Here is a 15,254-nt window from a genome sequence, read left to right as displayed (position 1 = left end):
TAAATTTGGTGTATTATTCCATGAGTATCTCTGTGTGTTATGAATTAGCTCCATGAAGTAGTCGATGAAATCTTTAGTTACTGCATTCTAATATTTTGTGACTAGTCATCTGGGGCTAATTGCATTTTTCTACAGAATTTTAAAGTGTTAAAAAAAAATTTTCCTTCACCGTGTATCTCCTTAGCACAATGTTTGGCATAAGATATGCATTCATCTTATGTTTGGTGAATTTAATGATTGTAAAATTCACTTGGTTTGTTCAAAGATATTGTAAATGAGCTTTAAAACAGGGGTTTTTTACGTGAGGTCCATAGACCACCAGTAGTTCCAAACTTGGGCAGGAAAAATGACATCTCATTTTGCATTAACCTCTAAGTGAATTTTAACATTTCCTTCAATTGTCACTTTGTCACTAGTAGAAATCACAGATATTGTCATTTAACATTACAATTGTTATCTTGACATACTTTCTACGCTTACCATGACATCATTACACTGAAATTATGATAGCTAATAGACCCCACAGGAACATACTATTTAATGCACTCATAAAGAAGCTCTTACTTTACTACATCATAATTTTTTATATACTGTCATAATAGTATTTCAACATACTTGTTTCCTTTGTAATCTTATATATTGTATTTAGATATTTGAAAAGATTATTTTGAAAAGAGTCTACAGTCTTCCTCGGGCTGCTAAAGAAGTCCACCGTGCGCACGCTCATGCACACACAATGTTACATTGAGTTGAGTTCAAGGCACATTTTTCCCCAATGAGAGAGAGATAGAGGAGGGGAGAAAGAGAGAGAATACATAGTACAATATTCTACAGTGCCATGGCATAAGTGAAAGCAAATTTTATAATTACTCAGAGAACTTGACCATGTCATTTCGAGATTTCATTTCACCCAAAACAGCAAAGAGGGATTGTCTTTCCTATTGTCATTAACACACTCCAATACACTAATACATTCCCTAAATTCTAGCCATGTTAAACCCAGAAACAGAAGTTCCTCTTTCATTCTTCTGTTCCTCTGCGCACAGTTTCCTGATCCAGACTGCTGTGCCCCACCCTTTCTCTCCCACTGCAAAGTTTTCTCAATGAGCTGCTTTTTATTTGTCTAAGTCCAGCTGAAACCTTCCTGCCAGATATGGTGTTTGCCCCCATCTCCACCTTTCCCGAAAGGGTCACTTACATGCATGACACTTATCAGTGTGTCAGACCCTGTGACTTCCGGTTGTATTTGGCGAATGAGGAAACTTGGCAAGAGACCTGAGAAGGGAGGAGATTGACCCTTTCTTCCCCATCTCCACTTTGAGTTTAGCGGTGGTACATACCCACCATGCCTTGTAGTTTCTTTATTCCCTGGCTACACTTTGTGAACGGTCCTTTATTCAACTGACCTCAAACTATCCTGTTTTGGGATGTGCCATCCATTTCCTGCTGGTATCTGGACTGATTCAGTCATTAACTAAATTAAGTCTTTCCATCCTTCCATCCAAAAGGCAGTCATAGGCCTGACTCTGCTAATAACACTTTTTTTCACACTTTAATTGTTTTGGGTTTTTTCACATGTCTGTGTTTCCATTAGCTTCTTAAATGCCAATATGAGCAATAATTGTGTAATATCTGAATTTCCAGCACACGGTAAAGGACTCATATATAAAAGGTGTTTAATAAAAGTTTATTGAATAAGTGTATAAACGAATGGTAGAAATTATAAGGGTAATTCTCAGCATAAATAAATGCTTTTATCAGTTACACTGGGCTTTATCGTCTCATTATTGCTGCCAGTAAATACTGTAAGCTTTAAACTTGATTTAGAAATTGGAAAAGAACTTTACAGACTTGATCACTTCTGTGTAACAATGTATTTTCATAACAGCTTTATAACACAACATATATTATTCAAAAAGTATTCAATTGTATTCTTGTATCAAATGCCATTTAGTTTTCATCTTTGTAATTTCCTCCACAAGAATTTCAGAGTTCAGAGGGCACTGAATAACATAAGGAACTATTTCATTCTCACTCAAGATTAAATATTTTAATAGATTGCCAAAAGCAAATCCCTATTTATGTTTTCTTATTATTTTCCTCTTCTAAATATTTATTATAGATTTGAAATGACAGATTTCATTCTCGGAGAATGATTATATCAATTTAATTAAATTGTTACCTCAGGGTCAATTTTTTTATATTTAAGAAGTTTGGAACAGAAGAGATTCCAAAGACAAAAAATCATTGCAATGAGGGGAAGATGAGACACAATTCAAATAACCGAGAAGCAAACTCTAATATAGAATTTCATAAAATGTGTTCATAATTGTTTCTTTTATTTCATTTCAGAACTTTTGCTTAGAAATCACACATTAAAGAAACAACTGAAACCCTTTGTAGCCAGCCCTAATTTATTCCCCTCTTATTCTCCCAAGCGGTATAGCTTTCCCAGACATGTTTTTGCATTTTTAATATGATATGTAGGTATCCACAAACAACGGAATTATTTTGTGTGTGGCTTTTTTTAATCATGTAAACTGTATCATATCATAGATATTTTTCTGTTCCTTAGATTTTCACTCAAATTGTGCTTTTGAAATTTACCCAGATTGATAAATCCGAATAAAGTTCTTTTTTTTTTCCACTTCTAAATAGAGGGGGCAGACACTGCGGGTTGCCTGCCTAATACCATGCCTCACCTTTTTTCTTACTAAGAGAAACATAATATTTTTTCAGTGCAGTCATGTGCCCTGCAAAACTGGACACTATTTTTCTCTTGCACTAGGTTTAGCTCTATGACACAGTTCTGGCAAATGAGATACGCAAAGTCTCCTTGGGATTGCTCAGGAAAATTCCTGACGCCTCAGCTGCCTCCTCCTCCTCCTCCTTGTTTCATTCTTCTTCACCTTTTTCCTGCCTAGAATGAGGATGTGATTCATGGTGGTAATGCAGCCATTTTGTAATGATCAGGAAAAGAGCTACATGTTAGATATGGCGGAATAGGATGACTAGAAGCTTGGATTCTTGATGGCCTTATGAAACTAACGTGACAAGCAGTCCTGCCTCTGGACTTCACATTAAGTGAGAAAAGCAGAATTTCTTTTTGGTTAAGGTACAGTAGTTGATTATTATATATAGCCTTACTAACTCCTAACTCATAATAGAATTCCACTAATGAAGATGGTATAGTTTCTGCACCCATTTATCCACTCCAATAAGTTACTTACTTCCACTTCTTTACAGCTACAACTGTAATGCACAGTACTGCAATGAACACCCTTGTACAATGAACTTCTCTTTACATACATCTGAGATGTCCTAGGAGCACTGAAAGTTCATAAGATCACACTGATGTTCAACTTTGGAGAACAGTTAAAAACACCTAAAAAGGTGAGGGTTCTTTACGTTCCCACAAACAGTGCATGAGTTTTTGATTCCGTACATCTTTGCCAATCTGATAATGTTAAGTCCTGGCCAAGGAAATTTTCTTAAGTCTAGTGGGTATGAAATACAACCTCATTTTTTTATTTGCAATTCATTAATTGCTAGTGAGGTTGATTATTTTTTTTCATATTGGGCTTTCTTATTTTATTGGACTTTTGACTATTTTTTAAATTAATTTATGGAACACAATTATCTGAATACATGAGTAGGTCCAGAAGTCTTTGCAAATGATGAAAATATTCTATTCAATAATGGCTACTTTTTTGTTGAGTACTTATTACATTTCATCGATTCTAATACGAAAATTGTGAAAGATAGTAAGATAAGAATTACTACTCCTACATTTTTGTTATTTTTATACGTTTTATTACACTATGACATTATTCTGAGGTTTGCATAGACACGAAGTTACTATTTGTCCAAAGTTCTATGACTAGGAAGTAGTGGGGCAGAGATTTAAACTTAAGTCTGCTGACTCCAAAGCCTGCACATTTTTTATTACACAATGCTGATCATTAGATTTTTATTCGGCATAAACTGTGTGCAGGAAAGTTATTAGCTGCTGTGGAGAAGGAAACAAATAAAATTAAAATGGCAATCTTCTAAATTATGAAGACAAAAATGTCTCTATTCATACTGATTTTCAAACATGGAACTGAAAAATAGACATATTTAAGAAACAGTTCCTGGTCACGGAAAATATGAGGTAAATAGAAATTCAAAAAAAAGATTGAATGCCACCAGAGAAATGTCCTATAATTGCCACTTGGACACAACTTTAATTTTAGTAGGTTAAGTAAATGTGAGTGATCCATCTTAGTTTTAGAGAAACAGGTGCTGCTTTTGCTCGTGAAATTCTCCTTGCAGAATTAATTGAAATTGGCTTGGCTATGAGCACTCGCAGTTGATTTGGGAACTCGCTCAAGAGTCACGAACAAGAAATAATCATAAACCTCTGAGTACGTAGTTTGCTACTGGGGTGGCACAGGGATTGATAGGCTGAGTTTCATTTAGCATCTTCATTAATGACCTGAAGGAGGGAGCAAATAGCTTGTTTATGAAATTCACAAATGCTAATATATGAGGAGGCCTTGCAAACACTGATAAAGACTGCTAAATTATCAAAAGAAATCCAAAGAGGTTAGATATGTAGACACAAATGAACAACCTAAAATGCAAAGTGGAAATTTGAGAATTGAAAGCAGGGATGGGGGAGAGAGTTGATGTAGGAAGTGTTATTAATTTTTATGATGTCATCGACTAAGAGACTTCCAAAGTGTTATTTCTAAAAGAAACCCAGGAGTCAAAGCAAAAAGTCATCCCTTAATGGACACTTAGTTGTTTCCATGTCTTGGCTATTATTAATAATGCTGCAATGAACATGGGAATGCAGATATCTCTTTGAGATCCTGTTTTCATTTCCTTTGGATACATACCCAGAAGTGGGATTGATGGATCATATGGTAGTTCTATTTCTAATTTTTTGAGGACCTTCCATACTGTTTTCCACAGTGGCCACCCAATTTACATTCTTGCCGACAGTGCAAAAGGGTTCTCTTTTCTCCACATCCTCATCAACACTTGTTATCTCTTGTCTTCTTCTTCTTTTTTTTTTTCTTTTGTGAGGAAGATCAGCCCTGAGCTCACATCCATGCTAATCCTCCTCTTTTTGCTGAGGAAGACGGGCTCTGAGCTAACATCTATTGCCAATCCTCCTCCTTTTGTTTTCCCCAAAGCCCCAGTAGAAAGTAGTACGTCATAGCTGCACATCCTTCTAGTTGCTGTATGTGGGACGCGGCCTCAGCATGGCTGGAGAAGCAGTGCGTCGGTGCGCACCCGGGATCTGAACCCGGGCCGCCAGTAGTGGAGCACGCGCACTTAACTGCTAAGCCATGGGGCCGGCCCTATGTCTTGTCTTCTTGATGCTAGCCATTCTAACAGATATGAGGTGATATCCCATTGTCATTTTGATTTGCATTTCCCTGATGATTAGTGATGTTGGGTACCTTTTCATGTACCTGATGGCCATTTGTATGTCTTCTTTGGAAAAATGTCTATTCAGTTCCTCTCCCCATTTTTTAATTGGGCTTTTTTTTTTTTTTTTTGCTGTTCATTTGTATGAATGGATAACAAAGATGTAGTATATTTATACAATGGAATATAGTTCAGCCATAAGAAAGCTATTTGTGACAACATGTATAGACCTCGAGGACATGATGCTTAGCGAAATAAGTCAGAGAAAGACAAATACTGTATGATATGACATATGTGGAATCTAAAAAGCAAAACTCATAGAAACAAAGACTAGAATGGTGGTTACCAGGGACCAGAGGTGGGGGAAAAAGGGAGATGTCTGTCAAAGAGTACAAACTTCCAGCTATAAAATGAATAAATTCCGGGGATCTAATGTACAGCATAATGATTATAGTCAATTATAGTACATGATATACTTGAAAGTTCCTAGGACAGGAAATTTTAAATGTTCTCACCACAAAAAAAGAAACGGTAATTATGTGGCTTTTTTTAATTATTATGATAGAGTTTTTATTTTTTTCAGCAATGACTTTTCTCTTCAACTCCTGGGTTTCTTTTAGGAATAATGCTTTGGAAGCCTCTTAGTCAACAACATCAGAAAAGTTAATAACATTTCCTCCATCAACTTCCCTCTCCCCTCCAGCCCATCCCCAACCTGCCATCCTTGCTCTCAACTCTCAAATTTCCACGTTGCATTTTAGGTTGATCATTTGTGTCTACATATCTAACTCCATCATAGTAATAAAATAAATCAGAATTACGATGGAGGTTTTAGCTGACACTATGGTGGTCAGCATTTTGCAATATGTAAATGTATCAGATCAACACGTTGTACACCTTAAACTTACACAATAAAGCTGCGGGGATAAAGTGAAAAGTCAATTAGATCTTAGCTTGTAATGTGAAACAGCTGCCAAAAAGAACTCTGGCTTACCGCTCTCTGGTAGAGTGAAAGAACCTTGGATTTGGAGTCGGGAAGACAGATCTGAGATTCAAACCTAGGTCTTCCGTCGGATCCAATTTTTCCATCTGTAAAATGAGAATAAGGATAACCACTTTGTGGGACTGCTGTATGGATGAAATGAGAGCCTACATCAAAAGCAACAGGCGCAATACCTGGCATGACCAGACATTCCAGCAAACCGTGGCTACACATTTTGTGAAGCAGGCTTTGATTCATCCCTGCCTTGAGATGAGTTGCTGGACTCAGGACTGAGCACTTTAACTCCCAAAATATGGAGTAAAACTGGAGAAAGTTCCAAGAAGAATAAAAGGAAAGGAAGGAGCAAGGCCAAGAGAGAGACAGAAGAATTTAATCCAGTTCACTGATGCCAGAAACACAGCTGAGGTGTGCAAGGCTGAAAATGGAGAGTGAATATTTAACAAGAACAAGGAGATGTAAGTAAGAGTAATGGGTGAAATTAAGAAAAGGAAAGCATAAGCTTTAGATCAAGAAAAAATTTTCCTTGACGCTTCTATCAGATATTAGCAGATTATTCATACAAAGGGAATAGTAAGTGAATTATTCCTTAAAATATTTTAAATTAACTGGATAATGGTTCAAAAAGTTTATCACTAGGGAAAAAAACCCTCCTGACTTCTTTTAGACTCTAATGCCTTTGATAATAATTCTCACACCACCATGATTCAAAATTGTCCAAGAAATTCTAAAACTTTAATAGAATAAATGACCCTTTTCCTCAAATTCTCAGCAAAAATCCCTAATAAGTCATTGAACAGAATTTCTACAGATTTAAGTCTCCTTTCCTTCTAGAAATTATTCTTAAACACTTTGGTATACTGCTAAATATATGATGATATCTGATTTTTCACACAATTATACATGCCATTATTTCACAACTGATTTATCCAGATTTCATGATATTCTGCAAAATAAATCATTCTTTTCAGATGCTCCAATTCCTGAACAAGTGTGAAGTTCTCCTCTGCACTGGAAAAATCACATTACTTGAGGGCCAGCCCATTGGCATAGTGGTTGAGTTCACATACTCCACTTCGGCGGCCCGGGGTTCACAGGTTCTGATCTCAGGCTCAGACCTACGCACCGCTTATCAAGCCACGCTGTGGCAGGCGTCCCACATATAAAGTAGAGGAAGATGGGCACGGATGTTAGCCCAGGGCCAATCTTGCTCAGCAAAAAGAGGAGGATTGGCAATGGATGTTAGCTCAGGGCTAGTCTTTCTCACCAAAAAAAGAAAAAAGAGGAGGATTGACACAGATGTTAGCTCAGGGCTAACCTACCTCACACACAAAAAAAAAAAATCATATTACTTGAGTCTAAGGCAAGGGGTTTCTGGTCTGGTTGTAGGTTAGACAACCGGCAGATATTCAAGGGAGAGCCAGGAGAAGAAACATGTAAGGGAGAAGGCAGACATCTGATTCATGCATCAAGATACCATCAAAAAACATATATTGTCCACTATGTGCCAGACATTGTAGGAGGTCTCAGTGGTTTAACAATGGCCAATAAAAGTTAAAGTTCCCACCATCAAAGGTTTACATTCTAATGAGGAAGGCACTTATTAAAGAGATACATGAGTGCCAATAAAATGCAATTTCTAAGGTACATAAGTTCTATGAAGAAACACGAAGGGTCAAGGGGTGGCTTTGGGGTGGGAATAGGAGATAGGGCTATTTTAGTTAAGGTGGTCAAAGAAAGCCTCTTAGTATAGGACATTTGGGAAAAGAACTGAAAAAAGTGTGGGAGGAAATTAACTCGATTGAGGAAAATCACATTCCAGACAGAGGAAAAAGTAAACACAAATGTCCTGCTCCTGTATGTTTCAGGAGCAGCAAGAAAGGCAATGTAGAGAGAATGGAGTAACCAGGAACTGGTAGATAGTCTTGGGTGGAGGTAGCAAAGTGGTGGGAGTTTGGCTTAATAACCAGGCAGGGGCCAAATCGTACAGAGCCTTGAAGCCCAGGACAAGGTATGGGAAAGCAATGAAGGTTTTGAGAAGGAGAGTAACAGATCCGATTCACATTTTTAAAAGCTCGCCCTGGCTGCTCTTTGAAAAATAGATTTTATTGGGTGCAGGGTGGAGGTAAAAACTGCAGAGTGGAAATAGAGACGCCATTTTATTGAACCAGGAAAAGATGACAATGATGACAAGAGGGATAGAAACAAGCCTATAGACTCAGAAGGCATTTTGAAGGTAGAGCCAATAGACTTTGCTGACATATTAGATGAGACGAATGCCAATTAGTTGAGGGAATGGGCTCCTAGGACATTCTGAAGGAGTGGTTTGTGAGTGAGCTGCCTATGCTCTCAAGCACAGCAACATGAGTATGCTTCGTGTGTTCAGGAGAGTGGATCATGGTGACGCGAGATATTTTTTTGTTCCTTTAGTAAGTCCCTTTGTGTATCTAGTATCCATTAACTTCAGGAATCTTTTTTAGTTGATGTATATGGGCTTTGGTAAATTCCAGAATCTGTATATCAGGTTTGGGAACTCATATCAACGTTGTTATTCAGACGTAATTCATCTCTTTTATGTTTTGAACTGGACCTGTTCTTCCGCACAATTACCTCACACCCAACCCAAGTCCACAGTATTATGGAGGGTCCTCCACACCCCTTTCAGACCATCAGGATTTTAGAGCTCTCCATCCTGAGTCCTTGTTTGGCGGGTTTATGTGTGGTTAATGGGATAATGGGACTGTGTTCTATTCTAGATGCTCATTCGTCATTCCCTTTCTCTTTCCAAATGCCTTTCTCCTTTCTTGAGGGCTGCCTTCTATATTTTCAGCATGATGGCCCCATGCTCTGGAACAAGGGGAATATAGCTCTCTCATGTTTGTTTCCTAGTCTAGCCCAGAATTTTCTAATCAATCTAAGCTGACAAGAAAACCCCAGACAATCTCGGTACTCACACTTCCCTCACACCCTATATTTAAGAAATCACAACATCACACTGGCTCTCACTTGGGCCTGACGATGCATCTGTCCCTCTTCTTTACTTTCATCATCATAGCTTTAACACAAGCCTTCATCACCTCTCCTTTCCGTTACTCAATAGACTATTTGGTCTTCCTTCTCTTCATAGAGGGGGTGCTGATCTTTCTTGAACGTAGATGTGGTGATTTCCCACCACCTGGGGCAGGTTTTCAGACTGTGCTTTTTGAAATCCTAGGGAGTTGGTAGATGTGTTCTCCAGGACATTTGAATAAGAGGCTCCCGGTGGGATAGGAAGAGCGGGCAGATTCCTGGCCATCTCCCTGGCTTCCGCTGGAGGTGAACCTCCTTTTCTTTGTTACACATTTGTCTTCTGAATAAGAATTTTGCGATAAAGAGTTTTGCAGAGAGAGAGATTGAAAAACACTGACCTAGACTAGCCCAGCTCCTAATATACAGTCAAGCTCCTTCAAAGCTAATCTATTTCAACCTACTCTTCAGCTACTTCTGCAATAATACACACTGCAGCCCAGCCGTACTGCACTACCCACACTTCCCAGACCATGTCATGCCCTAAAACATGGGTTTGCAGACAAGCTTTCGCCACAATACATCCTATGCTCTCAAGAAATGGTTGCTATTATGAGTGACTGCAGTTCCCTCGTCCTGCCATATTTATCCCTTTCACTCTCTTCCCTCATCCTTAACAGACTCACATTAAACATCACTTCTTTCTGACTCCTCAAATGGGGTAAATTGCTATTGTATCATTATAGTTTATTTATGATGACATTTCTCAAACTGTGACATAAGAATGTATATTCAGGAACCCATACTGTCTCTGAGACTCCTGTTTCAATTTTATGTTCTCATTTTGCTGATAATCTAAAAACAAAAATGTACCAGTTTTAAAGTGGAAACTTTCTCTTGCAGGAATGAGTCTCCAAATACGTTTTCATAGGATAAAATTCTAGTTTTCTTAAGTGAGTATTTTTTCAAACTGAGGGAATCTCTGGGCATATTTTTGCAGTTCTCAAGCCACGTTAGTTTGCACAAAAGTTTGAAATTTCCTTTTTATATATTTCTTTATAAATAACAAGCATATCTAAGTATCTCTCTTACCCAATAGATGGTGAAAGTGTTGTTTGTAGTTGGCAATACATTAGTTGAGCAAGTCCTCCCTGTCCTCATGGCAAAAAAAAAAGTTGAATTTTTTAAAGGAGTCCCAGAATCCCTGTTGGATCCTCTCTGATAGGCAGGTTAGGGTAGAGGAAAGGCTTTGAGCCTGGGTTTTCTGACCCTGAAGTCCAATTATTCACCACAACGGACCTTATCACTTAAGTACTCCAAGCTTCAGAGTTCTTCTTTGCCCACTAAGGATCAAACGAGATAAAGGTAAAATCATCTGAAAGCAACAAATATGAGATGTTATTATGAATTTCAAAGGCCTAAATAAATAACACGATGTCTTACTTGGAAACAATCCTTAGGAAATGAGGAAGAGCTACCTTAACCATAAAAATCTGCGTTAACTGCCACTTAGTGATTCCATATGTTCGGGGACACCTCGAGAGACAGCTAGCCATAGTTTTTTTCTAGGCTGTGCCCAGGAGCCCCCCTGGGAAAGAAACTGAAGTCTTTGCATGTCAGTCAGTATTCAGGAATATAAGACGTTTGCTGGACTGGAAGAAGCCCCAGAATAGCCAGAAGTCAGTGAGAGGAGCAAGAGAGAAAATAACCAAAAATCAAAAGGAAAGGCTCTGGCTTGATCCCCAGAGCGGTTATTGGAGAAAGGAGTGACGCTGGGTTACGTCCACTGTACCTGAACGCCCTCTGACTCACCTGCAGGATGCACTCTAGAAGGAGGAAAGGAAAGAACCGTGTCCAAAGGGGTCCTGGTTTTTTTCCTTCAAGAAACAGCTGCACACAAAAATGGGATAGTGATTTCTAACCCACCACAGAGAGAGGTGGGTGGCAGAGATTAGATAACAAGAGGTAGAGGATTTCCAGGGTAACAGGTGAGAGAGTATAAATGTCCCAGCAACATCAGGGTCAAGAGCCAGCGGCGGGGAAAGGGAGTGCCACCACCTCGTGGGTGGCCTAAGCAGAGTCGAAGCAGGTACAACATATCAGAGATGCGGAGACAGATGGCATAAAAGGGGCACAAACAGCTGGACTGTGTGACTGGCTTGATTACACGTGAGACTCTTTCCCTTCTTCTCTGCGTTTAGTGACCCCTATAAAGGCAGGAAATGGTGGGGGGATGGCTAAGGTCCTGCCACTTGGTAAGTGGCAGCTACAGAACACGCGGACTTAGTGGTAATCGGTTGAAGCTGCCATTCTCTAGAGCCCCAGGTCAGTCAGAGACCTGGCAGGCAACAGATGGCGTACTCAAGGAGAGCAACTTGGAGGAGAAATTGATAAAAGAACTATGTGCAGAAAAGTGGGCAGGATTACTTACGGGAAACCAATAAGGCCTGGAAGGGCAAGGAAAGGAAGCGGATACCAGAATCCAGAGGGAGAAACTGAAGCTCTAAGAGAAAGTTGCCCGGCAGAAGCTGCGGCCACAGAGAGCACAAAGGCAGCAGTTAAACCCGGTAGAGCTCTCACCCTCCTGGCTTCTCACTGGCTTAATCCAACAGGAAGCTCAAAGATAAGCAAACTAATTGATGACATCCGGAAAATTACACCATAGAACAGGGCTGAGAAAGGGTGAAAAATAGGTCTGGAGATTCAAATGAAAAATATCGAAGATCCACAAGCTGGTAGGTATTCCTAGAGGACATTTGAATATCTGCAACGTTGCTTTCCATATCATCTTCCTGAATCCTGCCAGGACACATTTTATTTCTTGGAAATAAAGAGATAAATGGTAGTGGTGGTGGTGATGATGATGATGATGACGATGATGATGATGATGATGATGATGATGATGATGATGGTGATGATGATGATGATAGTGATGATGATGATGACGATGATGATGAGGAGGATGGTGATGATGATGGTGATGATGATGGTGATGCTGATGATGATGATGATGATGATAGAGGAGAAGGAGATAAGAAGGAGGAGGAGAAGGAGAAATAAATAACACAACAAATACTACTGAAGGTTAAAAAAACTACATTTAACAGCTATTTGTTGAACACCTGCTAAGTGTGTGCACTTAGCTGAGGAAACTGTTGACAATAAGTAGAGAAGACATGGTTTCTGTCCTTAGGAACTTCCTGTTTATTGGAGAAATCAGATCTGTGATTCTGTGTTCACAGTGCAGCATTAGCTGCTACATGCATAAATAAATTTAATTCAGCTAGCTTCTATGGCTATTTTATTAATAGTAATGATAATTATTATAGTTATTATTATTAAGCCTTACTGTGTATCAGGCAATTTGTCAAACTACTTAAATCAGACCTGCCTCGTATGATCATGAGAGGATTAAATTCAATCATCTAGTATTATCTTCACTTTACAGATGAGAAAGTTGACACTTAGGAAGTTTAAGGCACTGACTCATTCTCCTGGCTAGTAAGAGGTGGAGCTGTGATTAAAACCCAAGCATTCCGATTCCAGAGACACACACACCTAATCACTACGCAGGTTGAGACCACAATGGTTTTCCTTTGAAAACTGCATACACTGTATCCTTTCAAAATCCAATGGAGTTTTCTTGATCTGTCAATTTACCATATCCCCTGCTAGCCCTCTCAATATCTATGACTCAATTTACTAATTGCATCAAATATTACATTAGCTCAGAATTACACTAATTAGTACCATTTTGTTGACTAGATGATGACAGGGTGGAATGGAATTTCCTTTCCTTGACGCCCATTATTGAAATGATTATTCCCCAGGGGGTGATGTGAAAAGAGGACTGAGCTGCACTGCAGCGTGTGTGGATACCTGTGGCCTTTAGCAAGGAGGATGGCCCTACCCCAAATTATTCCATCTGGCAGAGCCGTTACCTGCTGTAGTTCACACATGAATGACGGCGATTTGCATGCAAATAGAAGCCTACATGTTTTCTTGGAGCTAAGAGCCGTATTTCAACATTTCACAGTGGAATTAGTCAGTGGACAGGACACTGCGACTTTGTGGATGTGCCAGCTAAAACCCTTCTAAATACCAAGTTCTGTGTTTCGCAGCAAGACTGTTTATTGAACCAACTCATGGAAGCTCCGAAGACTCCTCTGCTGAAATACTGCCAGCTTCAAGCTCTGATTTTGATATTGACGTTGTCAGTTGAGATTAAGCATTGGTCTTAATGAGTGCTGGCAGACACCATCCGAGGTATGATCACCCGTGTTCCCGTGGCTAAGTAGCAAAGCTCTGGACAGGAGTGAAACTAAGGTCTTGGGAGTGACTAGTTGTCTTTTTTCTTCTTGCTCCTCTTCATTGGTTCCTGCTTTCTTATAAGATAAAGGTCAAGTTCCTTGACCGGTCTTCATGGATTTTCACAATCTAAACCAGATTGATCTTTCACCCTCATGCTGTGCCATTCCCTTATACTCCCGCAGTCCAAAAGTACTTCTATTTGCCCTTTCACATGATGCAATTTAAAAAAAGGCTTTCCGTCCTTTGCATATGCTGTTCCCAATATCTGGAATGAGCACTTTCACTACTGCTGATGGTAAACTTCAAAACCCTGGATGGTGACCCTTCAAAACCCCATTCAGGCTATTCAGAAAGACCTTCCCTGCTTGTTCCAAATAAAGGCAATTTCCCCATCTCCAAAGTCTCATCTATATCTTTATTCTTATTACATAAAACAAGATATAGAAGCCAAAAATAATAGTCTTGCCCATTTGATAAACAAGCATCCATAACTTGTTTATTCTTATATACCCAGATGTCAGCCCAACATGTGGCATACAGTAAGTGCTCCATCCTTATTTGTCTAATTTACCTGAACTTTTCTACCCAGGTCTTTGGTATAGGAGGAATTTGCGAGTTTAAAACAAACCACAACATTATGTTAGCAATTCAGGAATTGGTACTAAATTTTTATAATGTTTGCTTATTTCTGTTCATAAAAATGCACATGATTATTATAAAATTTTACCCAAAAAATACAAATAAAAGGGAAAAAAGCATTATGAAGGATGCAAAAAAAAGTCCTTAATCTCCCCAGACGGAAAAAAAATGCTTTCAACATTATGGGCCAATGCATATATACATCCATATCTATGTATACATGTATAAATAGGAATATATAGATCAGAAATAGAGCTTTGATTATTAGGTTTTTTCTTCTTTTTTTTAAAGAAATCTACTTTAAATAGCAGAAATGAGTTACCTTTTGTAGAGGAAGATGCCACAATGGAGAAATAAGTATTCCCTCCTGATGGAACAAGACACTGAGGCTTTCTGGAATCCATTTAGCACAATCAGTTTGTCTATTATCTCCCGATTATGAAAGTGGAGAAATGAGATATTTAATCAGGACATATTTTAGAAAGTTGTAACATATTTGCGTATTTCCCTAAGGCTTGTAATGAAGAGCTCTTAATATTTCATTTTCATTATTACCAGAAGAGAAGAGTTACAATAAAAAACTCTCCCTGTGGTCTTAGTCCCAGAACAGAAAAGGATTTCAGCATCTCTAGGTCATTCAAGCAATGACCCCACAGTCAAACTAAGTAGAGAACTACTCAAGATCAGAGCTCTGGGTCCACTTAGCAGTCTATTTCCATCCTCTGTCTTTGCCCACTCTACAGCCCTAACTCACAGGAGGACATCTTGTATTTAGAATCTGTTTTGAAGGTCATGGAAAATAATCATTTCTATATGCAGGATAAAGTGGACACCCTCCACTGAATACAAAATTCCTCCACAAGTTCAGGACCAAGGG

The 15,254-nt window shown here is 38.8% G+C and overlaps 1 pseudogene; it reads left to right on the top strand.

Annotated features, from left to right (window-relative positions):
• The window catches only part of LOC131395937 (Y-box-binding protein 1-like), a 93,495-nt pseudogene extending 81,403 nt beyond the window's left edge, over positions 1 to 12,092 (top strand).
• Positions 12,093 to 15,254: the final 3,162 nt, after the last annotated feature.

The sequence above is a fragment of the Diceros bicornis genome, chromosome 32, assembly GCF_020826845.1.
Source record: "Diceros bicornis minor isolate mBicDic1 chromosome 32, mDicBic1.mat.cur, whole genome shotgun sequence".
In the NCBI taxonomy this organism is placed as follows: domain Eukaryota; kingdom Metazoa; phylum Chordata; class Mammalia; order Perissodactyla; family Rhinocerotidae; genus Diceros; species Diceros bicornis.
The sequence above is the reverse complement of the archived record's forward strand: the minus strand, read 5'-3'. Positions and strand labels throughout refer to the sequence as shown.